At 33.1% G+C, this 18429-nt stretch overlaps 2 long non-coding RNA genes across 2 annotated transcripts in view; both read left to right on the forward strand.

Moving 5' to 3' along the window:
- Positions 1 to 268: 268 nt before the first annotated feature.
- LOC149054251 (uncharacterized) overlaps positions 269 to 18429 on the forward strand; it is a 45829-nt gene continuing 27668 nt past the window's right edge. The window contains exon 1 of the long non-coding RNA XR_016192308.1: positions 269 to 528. This is a non-coding gene — a long non-coding RNA (uncharacterized LOC149054251). The remainder of the gene's footprint in view (positions 529 to 18429) is intronic.
- Positions 7054 to 10145, forward strand: LOC149054252 (uncharacterized). Its single transcript, XR_016192307.1, has 3 exons — positions 7054 to 7332; positions 7406 to 7457; positions 9948 to 10145. It is a non-coding gene; the product is annotated as an uncharacterized LOC149054252 (long non-coding RNA).

The following is an 18429-nucleotide window of genomic DNA, read 5'->3' on the forward strand; positions in this document are numbered from 1 at the left end:
GCGGACGGACCGAAACCCCTTCCGGCTAATCCGCGTGTAATAATTTATCGGGGCGCGCGCGCGCGCTCGCGAGCAGCTCGACCCCGGCCCGACGGACCTATAGCATCGATGACCACGGGCGACAACGACCACGACCGCGGTCCTGCCACACCGTATACCAACGATGTATTATTATTATTATTATTAGGCATGCAGCTGGTATATATATACATGCAATGTGACTGCGGGCATTACAATATTATTGTTATTAGGAATGATGTATAAAATTCGATTTAGTTTTACGTCACACGCGTTTAAGTTTATTTATTATTATTATTTTAGTTTTAATACGAACCGCACTGGTCCGCATAATATAATGTGTTGTTATGTATTGTTACTTATTTTTACTCGGCCGGCATAAGCATTTACATCAGTGGTTCTCAACCGGCGTGTGTCACGACAAATCAAGTGCTCGCCGTACCGTGTGTTGCCAAAAAAAATTGTTCAAAGTGTAAAATTTGTGATAAGAAATTATACTGATAAGTGATGGTAAGTACCACAGATCATAAATACAATAGGTATAATTATGAAGATAGTATCATCATTCTTGGTTTACATAAATAATATTATTGGTAGTAATAATATGACATTTTATTACTGAAAACGTGCAAATTGCAGCTTATTATTATGTAAACTATCTGTGTGTTCACAATATTATGATATAACTATATTAGTCATTGTAATTATTATTGTCGAACTATAAAAGTTGTATGCTGAAAGTTCTAAATATATTTAAAAAAAAAATTAAACTGCATTAGTCATTCGTGTGAAATATAGTTTCAAAGTTGGTAAATACTAAATAATCATATACTTATCAGTTACTAATGAAATAAAATTCTTGCATGAAATGTTTGTTAAACCATATTATAATATGTTTATACTCAAATCTATTGTATACCATTATATACATAGAGATTCCGTTCGAGGGATGATAACAATTTCGTTTATTATATATATATGTACCTACGAATCTAGTATGTATATTGTATATACTATATATCCATGTTTAATGTGTACCTACTTGGCTACTTATCATATATATATACGAGCGATAACGAAAAATCCGAGAGATTTCGATTTGTATAGTTATTTAGCTGTCAAGGGTACTCATAAAATAGTGTATTGATGAAATTCACTGCAGGAGTACTAAGGATGTTCAGTCCCCTGAAATTTGATCCTAGTGCCCCTTAATCCCGCAATTACTTAAATAACAATTAAAAATCATTGAAACGCGTTTATGGGTCAAGATAGACCACCATCGAATGATAAATAATATTATTACCATCCACATCGAAAGGTATAACCCGCCAAGTAATCGTCAACAATGAAACTATTTTTTTTAAAACGCGTCGAACACAAGCGAAGATTCATAATTTAAGTTAAACATCTAGAATAATAATTAATAGTACTCATTATCAAATAAAAATGGTTTGTTTTGCATAAAATGTATACACATTATGATTGATTTGAATTTATAATTAATTTAATTGGAGAGAGCAAACGTGACGGAGGTAATAATCACAGTAAACGAGGAATGCGAGAGTCACGGGTCTGTTTCCTCCAAAATTTCTTTGGTGCTTAAGCCCCTCCCTCCCTAAAATTTTTCGTTGGTTTGTACGCCAAGATACAAACACTGCAGACACACGCACACGCACAAACCTTATACCGCGGTATACGACGTGTAACCATTAACCAATAATAGTCACCATGTACAGAACTAACTACACAATAATGTAATATTATATTAAAATGTATATTGTTACAGTCGGGTACGTCAACTATATATACATATATACTAATCCCGAGTTGGTGTAAAACGGACAAAGGACATCTTATGTATTTTATTACAGTCGGAACCGACTCGGACGCGGCCTACAATTTTAGGACACTGTGCGGTTGTCGCTTCTAGTCCCGAAGACGATTTGTTTATGTTTCCGTTTCGTTTTAATACTGTACACACACACACACAACATGTATAATATATAATATATATGTAGAGAGAGAGAGAGTCGCGTGTTCTCGGCATATCCGACGATGAGTACCTAGCTATATATACCACGATGTTCAAGCGACCGTCATATCGAACCATCGAATCTGTAAAAACTGGTTTTCCGTACTGTACGATATTCGTCAATTATACCTACATAGGAACATATTATATGTATATAATATTATTTTAATACACACGTGTTGTGTTTTTCGTTTTAAAATATTATGCATTCAAAACTTATGATAATTATATACGACGAGTATAGGTCCGGAAAATATTGTTGAAATTACTTAAAACGGCAAGCGATTGTTATGATATTATATAAACGAATTTAAAATTTACCGCACCAAACGAAAACTTACAGTAGTGTCAGTAATAAAGATAATATGAAATTGTTTACGGGGAGATCCATTTTTGACGTTAGTCACTCATCTCTATATTATTATAATTAACTAAAACGATAACTTTTTTGAAAATATTTTACGTCGTTACAAATCAAATTTTATATATTGTATTCTTATGAATAACTGCATACATATTTATAAATGCATGTTTCGAAGCAGTATATTGTTAAGAACCTTTTCAACTTTATAGATCGAACACGATCTGTATTAAATACATTTTTGGATAATTACTCATTTAGTTATAAGTTATAACTTAAAAGTATTTGAAAATCTGAGGGCAATAACAAGACATATCCATATTTTGATAAAAATTAGTTTTTGATTGCACATTATCAAGATAAAAAACAGCATTAATTAAGAATGGTTTTACTTAAATTTGTTTACGGCTTTACGCTAATATACTTACTTATTCACGTTTTGAATAAAACGTTTCTTTCGCTCCAATGTAGGTTAAATACCTACTAACATAAACGCGTTAGAATTTAAGTTTGACGATGGTTGACGATACCAAGTTTTGCACCAAAACCGCATTTTTCTGACTCGTTTTGGCACAAAAAACAATACAGATACCGTAACATTGAAATTTTTTTTTTATTAATTGGCATATTAAATAGTATATGAATACGTGTATAACTCGATTTAAAACAAAATTAGCGTTTTGAATTGTAACTAATACCTAAGAATTAACGACACAATTTTTAATTGGCTAAATATGTACATATACACAGCATTGCGTGTACCTTCACGAGACATAATTAATGTTAATGACGTTGGAAAAATATATTATTTTATCTCGATACAGAGTACCTATAAATATAAATACATAATTTCTTGGATCTTTATCATTCGTGAATAATGAATGTAGTATTATAATTTAGTACCGGTACTGGTAGATGGTAAGTTGTAGTAATTCATATTGGCATGATGATATTGTCTAAGACGTCTGTCTCTGAAATAGTCTATATATTTACAAAAATGAATTCAATGATATAATATTGGTCATTCTGTGTTTCAAAAACAGCTGCGATTAGTGGGTCGTATATGATCTATATTAATATTTATACCGGGCACGACAGAAACCTACGGGTGCCCACTAGAAATTCTGCCAAATAGGCGTCCAAACTAGGCCTTCGTGCCTACTCCCGGACATAGCGCCATACGAAAAATAAAAAAATAAAAATTATTCGTCTTGTATAATAAATTAATCAGAATCGACACTGATAAAGTGATAAGGAATTATATGATAAGCATAATATAGGCTGGACATCTTTGATAAAGTGATTTGCCATTTAATTTTTTTTTTTTAGAGGAGAATCATTATGACCATCATTATACCAAAATAGGTAAAACATTTTATATTTATTATCTTCCTCCAAAAACAAAAAATTTCCGCTAATTATTGTTATCATTTTACAGTGTCCTGTTTACATTATCTGCATATATTATGCAGTTATGGGTGTCGTATACTTTTGTTTGTTTATTTTTTTAAAAGAATTATAGGATGAGACGTATCTTATCACAACCGCTATCCACAGTGCGTTTCTTGTTTGTTTATTTTTATGCTTCGTTCGTATAGCTATTATTATAATTTCGAAATAATTTTAAAAAAACAGTGATAATACTCGACCCGTCGCTGGGTATATATATATGGAATGAATATGTTATATAGTCATACGACGACGGCGACGTATAACAATATAATATTATAATATATTCTCCGCTAGAACTGTGTGCATTGTGTAGGTACAATATACATTATACATATAAGTGGCTATAACAATCAATAATTATTCATTTTATTAGGTAAATTATTATTTAAAATTTCAATTCCGCGTGCACCGCCGCTGCAGGAGCAGAAGGAGCTGCAGGATTCATCTAATGAACTCTGCCTACGTATTATTACCGTCATCGCCGCCGTCGGATTCGTTAACGATATCAACTGTGGGGTCCATTTCTACGGCCCCCCGATTTTGTTCTTGTGATATCTCCGGGAATAGTTGTGCACAAACGACCGGACTTCGTGCACATTCGTGCACAAACGATGCACAAACGATCTGCCCAAACAGAATTCAAAAATTCCAAATCGGGGGGGCTGCCGTTTCTACGGCCCCCCGAATTTGATTTAGGGATAATCCCCCCTGTATTTGTGCACAAACGACGGGACTTCGTGCACATTCGTGCACAAACGATCTGTCAAAACAGAATTCAAAAATTCCAAATCGGGGGGGCCGTAGAAATGTACCCTCAACTGTCCACCGGCCATTGAAATCATTAACGAAAAACTAGTTCGTAAAATATAATATAGATATTATTATTATGTATAGGAAATAGCGGTGAATTTCATATTCCGAAGCACAAAAAATACAATATCAGATGTATAATATATTGGTAGTGCTCGAGTACCTATATATATACAATATACGTTATAAACACGATACTATCAAACCGGTCACACGCAGTAAAGGTACTGCTGCATTGTACGCATGTTACATTATTACTATATCGTTTATTATTTCTTAAACGTTTCCATTTTCGTCGAGCCACGGTAATATGTTATATTAAGTTTATAAGTATATATATATTTGAAAAAAAATGCATACATACCTTAAATATATTTAATATACCTACAAGTATATATATATATATATATATATATATATATATATATATATATATATATATTATATAATATATTATATATTTAGATGCGCGCACGAGGTGTCCTTCGTTAAGCTTTCTCTCTTTTATAATATGTACCCATCGTATCCATAGATGTTTAAGTCGCCCGCGGGTACCCATTTGATTTTTACGAATTGTTATCCGCTTGTTTTTTTTTTATGAAAAAAATTCGGAAAAATGTTTGTTTACGAAACATTACGCGAGCGGTGTCGAAAAAACGTTGTGTTTTGGCAAACACGTGATTCTAATGTATTAAAAATTAATTAATGTTAAAATTATTATTGTGTTTTTTTGGATTGCAACACGCGGTACGCATGCGGTTCTCATCGAAGTATGCAAAATGATTTTTTTCAATTTTTACACAATTTATTCGTGCTCGTTTTTTTAGTCATTCACAATTTTGGTGACAGAGTTTTTACTTCTGTATTTTTCTAGTCTTATACACCTCGAACATGACTTAATAAAAATTCAAGGGGCGAGAAAAAATTCGAATTGTTGAGGTCTTCGAGTTGTCGAGATGTTTAACATAATTTAAATAATTTGTGATGTTAATATAATATCAGCTACTCGTAAGCATTTTGGCTCTATACCCCCCCCCCCTGCACTGGTCTAAAATCATCTTAAATATGTATTATTGATTCTTTATTATTAAAATATCATTAATAATAATTTGATTGGTCCAAATATAATAGCTATGTGATCTGTTTTTTATTTATAAAAAATTAATGTTTTTATTTATTTTTTGGGCATATAAATAAATCGAAATCGCGATTCGTCATCTTAAAAATCAAATAACAAAATCACCAGCTTATTTCGTCACTTCGCATATTTTCACGGACTCATCGCATATATACGTTCTAACGCGACATAATATTATAGCAATCGTAATAATTACCTAGTCTCTTCGTAGTTTGTATAATAATAATAATAATATATACCTGTTATAAAAAAAATACTTATCGTGTATATAGTCCAAGTGCCAATATATAATAACATACACTTTGATATAGGTTGGTGCACGATTGGAGGGGGAGGGAGCGAGGGAGCTTATAGTCGTCGTCGTGTGAGAGCTGAACGTGTGTGTGTAAGTCGTTATCTGTACACAGCCATCTCTGTCGGAGTGAAAGCCAACGACGATATAGTAATATGTACGACCCGTGTCGGATTGTCGCCATCATGCCCGAAAACGCATCGGTGCAGCGGAGGCGGTGGGAGCTGGGAGAGACTGCTGACCGAGTATGTGGTAACAAAAAAATGACGATGAGCCAGGACGGCCGGGGATGTATATATTATTATTATTATGTAGTTGGCACCCACATTATTATTATTTTAAATCGCCGCCGCCCGTCTTCGGCTGGATTCGGTGGGTTCGAGGACTTGGTGCGGGAGATGTTTATCTGAGTCCTTTTTACGCGGGACGGGTCCGGAAAGGTGTCTGGACGGCAAATATAATAATAATAATAATATTGTAATCGTCATCGGCGGTTTAATATAAAAATATTATTATAATACACATTATGACGAACGGCGTGCACATAGACCCGCTCGATCTTTGGGTGGAACAGGATGAGAAGGAGGTGGAGGAGTAGGAGGCGGCGGAATTTTTCCACCCGTCGTCATCGCTGCAGTGCGTATACGCATATTATTATATAGGTGTTCGTTATTTTTCCTCATTGTATCGCGTGTATTAAATATTATTTTACCGTCCTAACCCAACCTAGCTATCTGTACGTTTTCACGTGATGACGAGACGCCGTAGGTACTTACATTCATAATATATAATAATATTGTATATACTATGTACGAACGATAGCGCGCCAAAGAAGCAAATGTCGTCGTCATAATAAAAAATAGAATGAGCCAACGAGGAAAGAAAAAAAAAATATTAGTATATGAAAAAAACAACTGACGCGCAGACCTCTGTGGGACGATGGCGTTCGGGACGAGGCCATCTCCTAATCCGACGGATTATATATTTTATTATATTATTTATATTATATTATGTTATATTATACTCCGCGGGAGCCTTTCAAACGAGCGTTTTTTCTAGCAGTGCGTTGCGTGAAAGCGTCGTCGACCCCCCCTCCCCGCCCCACCAAACAATAGCCAAAACAATAACAGTAATATAACGATGATAATAATGTTTCGCTCTGGCAAAGGGGTGAGTGATGTGCAGCGTGATTAAACGGCTGAAAACGTTTCGTATAATAATCTTGTAAGGTAAAAAAACAAAAAGTTGAGCGTCATCTGTCATCTACATTAATATTATAACAGCATATAATATTATGTTTAGGTATCTCCTACCTACGAATCACCCTGACGGAAAAACTGCAGCACCTTACGATGTATGTATATCATATAATATGATTATTCAGATTATTAATTAATACCATTATTATAGTTTATTATAATCATAAACGTGCGCTGTCTTTATAGATCTTTTCGACACGACCCAATTATTATAAAATCCGTGTTAAAATATAATATATTATTATCATTATATTACCATATGGAATATATTATGTTGCACGTGTAGTGTCGACTTATTTGTACATTACGGTATTATTTAACTCTGTTTTTTAACGTGTGAATTTATTTTTGTGACCATAGACCTTATATTGTATAATATACGAAGTCCGCGCTCATTAGGTACCTTATCATTATATATCTTTAGATATTTTTCAAACGTATATAATGAAAAAAATCACAGCATTTCCTCGGTATAGATGATCACGGTCGAAAGTCGGTTTACAGTTCGACCGATCCATTTGAAAATAATATTGTACCATTTTATTTTAATAAGATGAATATACGTCATAGTTTTTGAGCGTATACATCTATATTGTAATATTTTGGTTAAAGTTCTACCTGCAGCAATATATGATATGATGATGCTTATTAGGACGTGTGCCTATAATATATATAAAAATATAATATGATGTTAAAAATTGTTTATGAATTTTATTTATTTACTTGGCCAAGGCTGTTGTACAGGTGTCACTCCCCCTCAAAAAAAAAAAAGTCCTAGTAGGTTTAGGTACAGGCGGTTATAGCTCTGGTACTAAAAAACGGCGTGCACACAAACACACTGTGGCACACGTGAACAAAATTAAAACGCATCACCTTGAGGTGACTATCTCGAAGTGCACCGCGACGCCAGTCGCCTGCACCAACCGGTTATACCCGATACGCGCCGCTGCCGATCGGTTTTGCAACGTACACACATACGCAATATTTGTGCATGTGTGTGTGTTGTGATGTCGGCGGCCTACAATAATTTTGCAATTTAATTGCAATTTTTTTTTTTTTTTTGTCCAATTTTAATCTTCCCACGGGCTATTTTTTGCGTGTGTACAACAGCGTGCGCATTTACGTGTACACTGCATATTATATACGTGCCACGGTCGAACGCACGTTGGTAAGAAGCCAAAAAAAAAATAATAATAATAATAAATAAATATAGAAGAAGAAGAAATATAAAAAGACCCGATCGCGCGGCGGCGGTGGCGTCGTCGTCATCGTCTGAAGGTATTTGCCTTTTAAGGGGGTTGGCCCCGTCGTAGTGTGTGTACTTATCTCTTGAAAACTATATACATATAGTGCGTACTGCAGTGGTGCTTGGGGCTATACACCGTGGTTCGACCACTCCACGATGACGCGAACACTGCCGACGTCGTCGTGTCCGGACGGGTTCGGCAGAGTCATCGTCGCCTTGTCATAATAATAATAATAATGTATTATATTATCGTTCATGTGTGTTCTTGCAGTAGGAGGTTAAAAACCCGACGAGTGCTATACCGCTGGCTGAAACAGCTCTTCAAGTTCGAAAATCGTTTGTGTACCTATATATAGGTCCTATCCGCTTTCGGGTGTTGTGTGTGCGTGCGAGTGTGCAGACTAGTCGCCGCAGCAGGGTTACGCACTCATATAAAATTTAATTTTTTTCCACATCATTCAGCCAGGTGACTAATTTTTTTTAACGCATCAATTTTAGGTAGGTACACGCGTTATGTGTGAGCAAGAGTTATTATATATTCACTCACTCTTTTATTTTGCTTAAGTGTGCAATGATAATAATAACAAAAATATACTTCTGAGTGTATACAATCATTAGTGATCGTCGTTATTATATAGTGCAAACACTATGAAATCGAATGATGAAATGAAAAATTTACTTCAGCTCGTTGAAAGACCACAAATGTGTAGGCACAAATCTATTAAAATTTCAGACTATGTAATATTATAAGCATTGACGTGAGTATAGTGAGGGGGACTCTCACCTTACACGTATTTTCTTATAGCTAAGCCCTCTTAGCCTCCACTGCGATTTTCGTCTTTGGAAAATACGGTGATATGTAATTAATAATTATCTACTATATATTATTCTATTTTCTAACTCGCCTTGTTCACGTGATGCGTATAGTGCGCGTAATATGTATTACAGTAATCCACTGACGGTGACAATTAATTTTATTTCGCATATAGATATTTGAATACGCAAGACCATAAAAATCGTCAACGAATTACGTCTTAAGTCCTGACCTAGCCGTAATAGTAGTGAGAGTTTGTGAAAAATATTAATAAGAGTGCAGCTGAACAACTCTGACCTTGGAAAATAGCTCTGAATATATATAGGTAGTGTAATGATTCATATTCTTTACTGGATACAAAGATTTTTGTATTTTTATATACGAAAAGATTGATGCCATTCAAGTACGTCGATCGCATTCAGCTGTTATCGTTCACCGTCGCATTTAATTTTATTTCACGTATAAAACGCGCCAAATAAATAGGTACTATTTGACTATAATATAGTATACTTTTTATACTTCTAGACTAGAAGGCTGGTCACCAGTTACCGCTCAAAAATCGTCAACGTTCTAAAGTATCCTAAACAGGCAACGAGCAGCCAATAAGTTGTACCTACGCGAGTTAACGTGCAGAATTTGTGGAAAAAAATTTTAAAACTGCAGCTGAACAATTGTGACCATACAACATATTATAAAGTATAATATAGATTTCGTATTGGTACGTCGCCGTGTCTCATAATATTTACATAGGTATAATAATATACCGACGAGTCAAGTACGTCGAGTGCATTAGCTTTAGCTATTATAATATATTATTATTATTTCTGTATATATATATATATATATATATCGTGCTGTGTTCTAACCGTAAATAGCGACTGCGTTTCCGCATACTCAAATCTATATATATTATATCGGTGTATTGTAATATGCTTAACATTATATTGTGTGTGGATAAATATATATATATATATATATTATAATATTTACAACAAAAACAACTACTGCCATACTACTACTACAGCACAAACGACGGCAGCGTGTGTTAAACGTGTGAAAAATTTAAATAACACGTTCGGTGCGCGTCTGCAATATAATATGTATTAACGCATAATATATGTTTAAGCAGTACCTATATAATATAACGGTTCATAATCAGCTAATAAAATACACGCGCGTTGTTCCCGGTAATTATTGACCATTACCATAATATACCTAGGTACCTATAACAACACATAACATCATTAACTCGTAAAATTATCTCGTGTATATAAAATATTGTTCATCTGTTTTATGGGTTATACAGCAGCTAGCTAGCAGAACAACGAGGTGGTCGTATTAAGAACATTGTTGCGACACTGGTGCACCATATTATAATGGTCGGTTATAACAACAACAACAATAATATCATAGAAATCTGCGTGTCTCGCGCCGATTAATCGTCAGCTACCTATACGATAGAGGTAGGGAAAATGTGTCCAATGCGGCCACCCTAAGGTTCAACACATGCAGTGTCACATTTTAGGATTTAATTTTTTTTATGAAACTTTCAAGATTGTCTAGTTGATATTTTCAGGAATCATAATTTCCAATCAGAAACAATTTTAAACAAATAAATAAATAGTTATTGTCATTTTTTTTTAAAAGTACAAAATTATTCACTTTGCCCACCTAGGTGTTCAAAGTGGTCAGCCCATGTCCACTTTGAGTTTTGACTGCCGGTTTAAAATTTCTATTATTATTCATTATTTTATAATATTTTCATAAATGTATGTAACATGTATATAATATAACTTATATTGTATTCTCACAACAACTTTTCTTTGATAAATAAGTAACTTCATTTCAAGCTTTGTGTTTCTTATTAATTTTTTTATAATTAATTAATACATTAGTCAAACTTGGTATTTTTTTGGTGAGTAACAAAGCTGTTTTATAAAATAAACATATTATTAACCTTATTAAGCTTTTGAAAACAAATAAACAAATAAACGAATAATATTTGATACATAAATCATAGTAGTGACCACTTTGCCCTTTTAATAATGTTTAATTTACTATTTAAAAAATAATAATCATATTAACTAATTAAACTTAAGCTAATTCTATGACATATAAAAACTTATGTAGATTTAAAAAAAAAATAATTCGGGTATATTAATTATTATGATCATAAAATATAATTATTTATTCAGAGCACATATTTTAGATCAACAGCATCGAAAAATGAAATTTTTTTTAAACGAAAAAGATAAATGTTTCTGTCAATAGTGGTTTATCAGTCGATAAATATGATAACAATGAACCAACCCACGTGATGAAACCAGCTGTTTATTTATTAATCACAGAATAATAAGACATGACCACTTTACCCGCTATGGCCACTTTGTACACGTTTCCCCTAAGTATACATATTATACGATGGTCGACTTGAACTTGAAATCGCTCGTGATGGTTACCCACAATAATATTAAATCCAGCAGTGTAATATAGCGGTAGGTATGTATATTATAGCGTTATTATGATTACATATTATCGTCGTTGACGGGAACAAACCTACTTTATATAGGTACGTGCCAACATTTATGATTTTGAGGTTTTAATTTCAGAAACAAAAATAAGGTGTTTATTGATAAAATTTCTTACGTGCTATTTGCATTGTATAGAATTATTGAAAAATATTCTCCTATGTGGAGGTACCTAAAATAAATCGTAATAAAACGTCTATGGAATATTTCCATCGCAGAAAAATCCTTCTATGTGTTATCCCAGCTATAAACCGTTTATGAACAAAAGCTCCTATGTGATTTTTTTAAAAAAAATGTTTTCAATGTTTTTTGAACACTAAATTTTTTTTTTACATATTATAGATTAGTTCCCCTCAACGACGTTATATTATGGAAATAATTAGTGTGATCATTAACTCATATAATATTATTTTCAATCGGATTCAAAACAAATATTATTTTCGGATAATATTATGATATTTGTGTTAACTGTTTTCAATTGATTCGTAGGTCTCTACAATAAAGTAATGCTTGCGATGAAAACGGTTTTAGTTCGGACGATTTTAGTTCCTATTGTGGCCGCAGCAGTGTTTTTCCTTTTCTGCGCGCATTAATCAACCATTTTACGTCGTAATTATTATTGTACAACAATAATAATAATAATACGGTAACAAAAATTGAAAAATATTTGTTGGAACGACATTAGTACTGGCCATGTCATATAATATGTTTTAATGCAATTTTTTCCAACCTGTGGGGGTGGCGGAGGCGGCGCATTGTTAGAGAGATGCAAAGAGTGCGAAAGAAGTGTTGTACGAAACAAAATTATTTGTTTTTTACAATGCAATGAAAAATGAATAACGACCGGTTATCGAGTATTGCGCTAAAGATTACGAGCTAATTATTTATGTGCTATTATTTACTATTATTTATATTTTATGATAATCTATTATTATATACAGTTACCTGTTGATTGATTATTCCGTTATGATATATTTACTATTATTTATATTTTTTTCTAAACAACTTTCATCATTAAAGAAGATGTTGGAAACCATTGTTTTAAATTGTTATTGCGATCTAATATAATAGACTGATACACAATTTGTGTATATAGTTTTATATTATTTTGGCTATTTAATTAATTGTGCATTCTTTTTTTTTTATATGTATATAAGCTAAAGGTGAGACGTTACAACCTATACTGTAGTATTATAGCAAACCAAAGTGTATTTATATATCTTAGAATAAATAATACGACGAAGGTTTTCGTGAATACATTTTATAATGTTACGTGTTCGAGTTATTTTTAATATAGTGTTGTACCTGTACATAATATTATAATCAGAGATAGGTATTATGTTTGTCCAATTCTTTTCTCTTGCGTTTCGCTAATCCGACAGAATACTATAGACGGAGGAGGTTTAATGTCTTTCGGTATAATATTCGTTGACCATCATGCACACACCTATATATATATATATATATATATATATATGTAATACTATAATAAAGTATATATTATACATTTATAAAAGTACATATTTTATTTTTTATTCAAGTTGGCGATTTTCGAAAATCTACAATGATTACTTCATACATATATATATATGTGTGTGTGTGTGTGTGAAGCGCCGGTGTGGCGCTGTTGCGTACACATCAGTGATTAGAGTGGGTAAGATAACTTGAGTTTATTTATTTTATTTTTTTTGTTTTGTCTTGTCGTCCAACAATATTAATTACGCACGTGTAGGTACTACGACGATCGCGTAACGTAAAAAACAGTTTAATAATAATAATATTATTATTATTATTATTTTATTATTAATATCGTCATCGTCTTCATCGCCGGAGTACCTACCTATAGAATAGGTATAGCATATACCTATGGCAGCAGCTAGCAAAAACACACGAGGTCGCAACAATAATATACGATCGCTTATATGATGATTGCCTCACACTGCTTTAGGTACATGCTAGCACATTATAAACTTAAAAAAAAACACACACACGCTGTATACGTACTACGTAGGTATATATATGTATAGGTACCCAACACGCGTCGACGGGCTCGTCGGAATGGACTCGGCGGAAACGCTGCTGTTACAGTGGTTGAGTTATTGCAATATTTTACCTTTTGTTGCAACTATAGGATTTATTACTAAATAATAATAATATTGTTAGCAACAAGTTACGCAGTGTTGTGCGCACGCGGTGTTTGAGACACATTTTGTTTTTTTAGTGCAATAATATAGGTTCGATTCACATCCAGTTGTTGTTTCGATAGAAAAACGTCATTTACTGTAAATCACAATTTTTTAAATAAATAATTATTAAAAAATGATTCTAATAATAATATATATGGTGTATTTTTCAAGGCATTAACATTAACAGTTTTATGAAAAGCGATTTGGCGTTGATGTTCACTTCAAACGTTGGGACAATTTTAATAAATTTGTCCTGCAGTTTTATGAAAAGTGTTTTGATGAAATCGTTTTATTCGGTATTCAGATAAAACTATACTAAACTTAAAAACTGGTGGAAGGGCATTTGATTTGTCGCAGTTGATATTATAGGTAAACCTCGACCCTCCAATATCTGCTGACACGGAGCATGGTTCTTTCTCCACATTTTCCTCTAAACATAGAGTGGAAACACAAAGATATAACTGAAAGGGCAACTCAAGTTAATTGGCTTTATCACCCAAAGGAATGAAACTATCAGTGCAGAGGAAAAAACATAACTTGGATCGCTTGAAACAAAAAAAATATTGATTTTGAGGTCAATGACGAATGTACCTATACCTATACCGAAGATGAACGTTGGCGCTAACCTCGTTTACTTCTTTTACTGAATATCGGATCCAAAATTATAATATGATATATATAGGTAGAATCCCGCAACACGTATGGTTCAGAAATTGTTTGTGTCGTGGAAAATCACGACTGTAGGAATATTCTAAGAATTCGGACGACGTGTAGGTACAGAATTAAAAATATTATCAATACCGAAAGATCGCGTTGAAGGTTTAAGGAATTGTCAAAAATTCAGTTGTCCTAGGCAACTTTGTTGTGGTGAACACGTCTTGTTTGATTATAGAACAAGTTTACATGGGTATTACTTACCTATGTATGTTTCGTAAGAGTGTTTTGAAAACTGGATTTTTAAAGTCCAAGGTTGTTGGATTACGTTTGTATTTCATACTTACGACCCGCCACCATGTTTAATGATTGTTTTTGTTTATTTTCTGATAATATTATAATGTAGGTAGGTATAGCTAAAAACCAGAAATTGTAACGGTAAACGTTTGCATCATTCAAAATGTTCTCATTTGCAGTATAATATGTTTCGTTTCTTATACGAAAATTCAACAGAAATATATCTTGATAATAAATTAGTCATCGTTGATACTCGGTATATAACTCCCATTTCTCACGAATATCCGCTCGTGTTTCAGGGATTCCCGTCAGACGACGTTTCCTGGAAAATCCACGAAATAAATACACGATAAAACGTGCGGATTTATAATGAATATGTACCTGTTATATCATTATCACACTATATAATTATTTGATTTACGAAAAGAGTAAAAAATTATTAAATATTTACTTTTTCGTGACGATTTATGTATTGCGGTACCCAACTAGTTTACCATAGTGTTCCAATGTTATAAAGTTGCAAACAAACACGTTAGCCAAGAAGGTGCCTAGAGCGATTTCCGATTTTTTCTTTGGTAAAATCTTAGCGTCGACGCAAACTGGCGATATATGTAAAATATTTTAGGCAGTTGCAATGGTAAAAATCCGACGACATACAAGCCGTCCTATAAATAGATCCAGTGGCGCCGAACCCTATGTTAAGGTCGGGCCTTGGCCCGACATATTTTGAAAATTTAGGATAGGGCCGCTTTATATTGATCATTTTCCCTTTCATGGTATGCCATTTTTGCCGATATTAAGATGTTGGGCCTCTTGAAATATTTTTCGCCCTACTAGATTTTTAGGACTTCGGCGCCACTGAATAGATCTCAAATGAAATCAACACTGCTGTAAGACTACGATCCTTGTGACGATATTGTACGCGTATAACCCAAATAAATGCATATCATAATAATATTTTGTAAATATTCACACTTTATTCCAATAATTTAGAAATATAATACACCTTAACCGAATTGGCAAAATACACTTTGCAATCATTGGCGATCGTCGACACATGCGATACTATATAAAACAAATTATACTAGTTTTTTCAAACAATTATATAACCGGTTTTCACATTTTTAGCACATATTATTCACATATTATTTTTTTAAAGTGTCACATACCAGTTACACACACGTGTACCTAACCTTACACGGAGATATTATATTTAAGATTCGATAATCCGTTAAAGGTTATAAATATGCAACAAATTTTTAAAATGTCTAAATTATAATTGAAAAACTTCATAAATGTTCCAACAGATATTATGATAATATTAATATCGATCGTTGTTGCATTTATGTCATCCCCGAAAATCGAGGCAATATACACTGATAACATTATGAAAACAAAATAATAATACGCATTAATTAATATAAATGTAATACTGCAACAATAATAAATGTAATGTAATACATATATGTGTAATTATAGTGCATAATAATGTCAGAGTGTAAAACGTAAACATACGAATATAGTAATAATAATTAAGCATTATAATTTTCACGCGTTCGATTAAATGGCACACCGCTGTATAGTGCATATTATGCGTTTTAATATTGTATCTACGCGATTTTTGCAATTTTATCTAATAAGCAAAAACATAAGTGACGATATGAAGAGTATTCAAGTCCGAATCACATACTGCACAATAATATTCGTACCGTGGACTATCACAATACAATATGTGTATTGCATATAACGTGCGGTTATTTCACATTATTGTTAGGTATGATGTTATTATTTATGCGTTTGGTAATTTAATTTTTGCCTCAGAGTATCAGCAATATATTTTCCTGGTCTGCTTCCCGAAACAAAATATTTTTTTTGCAAAATGTCGGTCCGTATATTATATTATACGGCCGCGCCCACAATAATAGTACATAAACGATATCATAATATTATAATAATGTTATACACGACTCGACGTGTGGTGTGTACGACGGCAGCAACAGCTCCGTGCTAACCGTTTAATTATCGCCGCACAAGCAATAATAATAACGATATTTTATCGATGATCTAGAGAGACGGTTCCATTAAAAAAAAATACATAATATATACGCACAATAATAATAACAAGTAAGTAACTCTTACATGCGCGTGCGCGCGCGGAATTCACGACGGACTGCAATAATAATTATGATACACAACATATTATATAGGTAATAATAACGATGGTGAAGATAGGTAATCGCGAGTGTACCTACACTGTATATGAACGCAACGACGAGCCGCTGAGGGCTATCGAAACTGGTATTACACACCATACCTTCAAGTGCAGCGCACTAATTGTACCAGAAAAATTATGGAGAAAAATAGAGAGAGAGATGAACTACATGAACACAAATCCGATTGCGTAATGTTATTTAATTATTTAAACGGCGACGTAAATCATAGGCGCCGACTCCGCGGGGGCAAAGGGGGCGATCGCCCCCGTACATTGATTTAACGGTGGCAAAAGTATTATTTCGCCCCCGTGCCCCGTTGTGTACAATAATAATTATTTGGTGAAAATACCAGATTATAACATGAAAATATTCATTAGAACATCGACGATTGTATATTTGTATATTACCTAAATATGATCTATAAATACTATAGATCGCTCGACGCTCACTACTATTTGGTTTTATATTTTGTCTAAAAATACATCTGTCATTTCAATTTTTCCCGAAATATAGAGACGGAACTGATTTTATTACCATTATAGTATATAAACTAAAAATTTTCAATTCAAATAATATTATTTATAAATTATAAACAAATATATTTATAGCATCCTAATGGAGTATTAAAATAGAGTTAAGGGACAATTTGGTAATTACTCCTCCCGGTAAGCAAACTACAGCATACTATAGAATTTTTTTTCACTTAATAGAAGAGTTTGCCCCCGCGCTAATATCTAAAAGTCGGCGCCTCTGACGTAAATAGATAATAATTTAATATTATATTATATAATGTTATAAGGACGAGGAAAACATAATAACATATCCCGTCTATATCATAAAGGAGGATAAACGGATCCGAGACGACGGCGGTAAAAAAAATAAAAAGAGTTTATCGGCGCCACCGCCGTCGATCGTGAACTTCGAGTCTATAATGTTATCATATGTACATGTTCAGACAGGTATTTATTATTCTGCACAATAATATTACAATAACAATAAAGATCTATGCTGGCCAACTACGATTTATCCGACAGATCGGTCGAAGGAGAATATTATAATATTATATAGTTAACGGGACGACAGTAATTCGTCGACCATTCGATCCGCACCCTTGTTTTTTTTTTTGCCA

The sequence above is a fragment of the Diuraphis noxia genome, unplaced genomic scaffold (genome assembly GCF_037042655.1).
Source record: "Diuraphis noxia isolate RWA-SAM2 unplaced genomic scaffold, SU_Dnox_SAM2 contig0009, whole genome shotgun sequence".
Classification (NCBI taxonomy): Eukaryota; Metazoa; Arthropoda; class Insecta; order Hemiptera; family Aphididae; genus Diuraphis; species Diuraphis noxia.